Source organism: Gorilla gorilla, chromosome X, assembly GCF_029281585.2.
Source record: "Gorilla gorilla gorilla isolate KB3781 chromosome X, NHGRI_mGorGor1-v2.1_pri, whole genome shotgun sequence".
In the NCBI taxonomy this organism is placed as follows: Eukaryota; Metazoa; Chordata; class Mammalia; order Primates; family Hominidae; genus Gorilla; species Gorilla gorilla.
The window spans coordinates 29,317,042-29,319,980 of NC_073247.2; the positions used below are offsets into that span (position 1 = coordinate 29,317,042).

At 42.3% G+C, this 2,939-nt stretch overlaps 1 pseudogene; it reads right to left on the bottom strand.

Moving 5' to 3' along the window:
- Positions 1-336: 336 nt before the first annotated feature.
- On the bottom strand, positions 337-1,163 carry LOC101128010 (biogenesis of lysosome-related organelles complex 1 subunit 6-like; annotated as a pseudogene).
- Positions 1,164-2,939: the final 1,776 nt, after the last annotated feature.

A 2,939-nucleotide genomic window follows, 5' to 3' on the forward strand; every position in this document is an offset into this window, starting at 1 on the left:
ATCTATATTCATTAAGAAGCTAAAAAATTCATTTGAATTTTTAACCACTTAGAGTCTAGACTCATAATAAACCATTTTCCAGTTTATAAATGATTCAAGGTCAAAATAGTACATTTTAAAATTAAATAAAATTTGAAAAACTTACATATAAATATCAAAAACAAAGCAGTATGATGTCTACTATTTAGGAAGAAAGGCATGGAGACACAGTAATCCTGGAATAAGGATTTCAAGATCTGACATAACGGTATAAGCCACTACCTCAACTTCAGTCTACACTTAAGCCATCTTAATCCAAATATAGGATAGGAGAAGAAAACACACAAACACAAATTGTCACGTCCTTTTAGCTGGTCTGGCAGTTAACTACTTTTCTCTTTCAAACTCCTCTCATTGCTGCTCTTTTTCCAACTCTTTTTTGCCTCCTTTGCTGCAGTTTAAGTCCTTTTTTTTTTTTTTTTTTTTTTTTTTTGAGACAGAGTCTTGCTCTGTCACCCAGGCTGGAGTGCAGTGGCACGATCTTGGCTCACTACAACCTCCGCCTCCCGGGTTCAAGAGATTCTCCTACCTCAGCCTCCCAAGTAGCTGGGACTACAGGCTTGCCCACCACGCTTAGCTAATTTTTGTGTTTTTATTAGAGATGGGGTTTCACCATGTTGTCCAGGCTGGTCTCGAACTCCTGACCTGAAGTGATCCGCCCACCTCAGCCTCCCAAAGTGCTGGGATTACAGGCCTGAGCTACCATGCCTGGCCTGTGCTCTTTTTTAAAAAATTTGATGTTTTTTTCATGAAGCATCAGCATCTCTTTTCTTATATTCACCAACTCGGCAGGATAGTGTTTAGCCTCAGCAAACAAAGCATTAATATCCAACATAGAATGACAGTCTTTAAATTTTGAAATCTCTTGTTCCAGTGTATCTGACAATACAACGTGGTTCTGTGTGAGTTCCTGGAGGGTTTGTTTTGATCTGTGCAGATCTGGCAAGTAATGAGAAAGCAATCCTTCTGCCAGTTGCTCCACAGCCTTGTTTTATAGTCAAGTCCTCTATTAACCCTTCATCTAGAGAAGTGTCACTTAAACCCAGCATGGGCTCCCGGGATTCCAGGCTGTTGGGTGGCCTTATCAGGGCCCCGTCCAAGGACGATGGCCCAAGGACACTCATGTCCCTCCAGCTAGGAACAGGGAAGGGGCCTCATCTGCTTTTTTTTTTTTTTTTTTGAGACAGAGTTTCACTCTTGTGCCCCAGGCTGGAGTGCAATGGCATAATCTCCACTCACTGCAACCTCCACCTCCCGGGTTCAAGCAATTCTCCTGCCTCAGCCTCCTGAGTAGCTGGGATTATGGGTGTGTGCCACCATGCCAAGTTAATTTTTGTATTTTTAATAGAGATTGGGTTTCACCATGTTGGTTAGGCTGGTCTTGAACTCCTGACCTCGTGATCCGCCCACCTCGGCTTCCCAAAGTGATGGGATTACAGGCATGAGCCACCGCGGCCAGCCCTGTTTTTCAGATTTAAGAACACTTTTTTCTTTTAAGCTACCTATAGTTTACAACAATTTGATAAAGTTTATTTTTGTAAACACAAATTGAAGGCCAAGGTGGGTGGATCATCTGAGGTCAGGAGTTTGAGACCAGCCTGGCCAACATGGCGAAACCCCGTCTCTACTAAAATACAAAAATTAGCTGGGCGTGGTGGCACATGCCTGTAGTCCCAGCTACTCGGGAGGCTGAGGCAAGAGAATCGCTTGAACCCAGGAGGCAGAGGTTGCAGTGAGCCAAGATCACGCCACTGCACTCTAGCCTGCGTGACAGAGTAAGACTCCGTTTAAAAAAAAAAAAATTGAAACATTTGCTTTTTCTTCCTACCTTATCCTCCAGAATTTGGAAACTATTCATGAGTATTCTTATTTTTATGGCAGTCTGGTTATTCACGTAAGTTCAATAAGAATTTGCTTGCTTTATAACAGGATACAATTGACAACACTGGTTAAAATACCAAGGCTTTGACTGGACTGTCATATTTGAGAATGCGCATAAAATGCCTGCTTTCAAGGGTTCCCAGCCTTACAGTGAGGGAAAAAAAGTCACTCTCAAGATATTAGATACTACAGGCAAAGTCTGATGTCTGCCTTAGTTTGTTTGGCTTTTTATTATTGAGTGGTTTTAATTTTAATTTAATTTTATTTTATTTTTGAGACAGTCTCGCTCTGTCGCCCAGGCTGGAGTGCAGTGGCACAATCTCCGCTCACTGCAACCTCCGTCTCCCGGGTTCAAGCAATTCTCCTGTCTCAGCCTCCTGAGTAGCTGGGACTACGGGCACGTGCCACCACGCCTGGCTAATTTTTGTATTTTTTAGTAGAGATGGGGTTTCACAATGTTGGCCAGGTTAGTCTCAAACTCCTGACCTCAGGTGATCCACCCACCTCGGCCTCCCAAAGTGCTGGGATTACAGGCGTGAGCCACCGCGCCCGGTCTATTATTGAGAGGTTTTAAAAAGTCCAACGTGAGACTCCTTACAAAATTTCCAACCAAGCAGCTTTTAAAAGAACCTAAGTGATTATTCTTGCTGCATTTATGTAAAACAACCAGGCCAAGTTTAATGAGAGTAAACTTATTTTGCAAACAAATTAGTTTACCTCTGATTAGTAGGAATGAGAGTGACTGTAGAGAGAAAAATTGTGTTTCAGAAGAACAAATGTAGTACCCCGTTACTAGATCGTAGCCCTGTTCACTGTGTTTGAGTTTTTATTATCTACTTGTAGACTGGACTTGTTTCTGAATTCTAGTTTCCTCCAATAACTGGCTATAAAACTCCAACTAAGAACAAAAACTGCTGTGTTCCTAAAGCCCTATAAGCTGAAGCTGAACAACTCAATGTAAATTTGGGAAGGGACAAGTCTCATGCCTGATGTGTGGGCCACACAAAGAGTTCACCAGA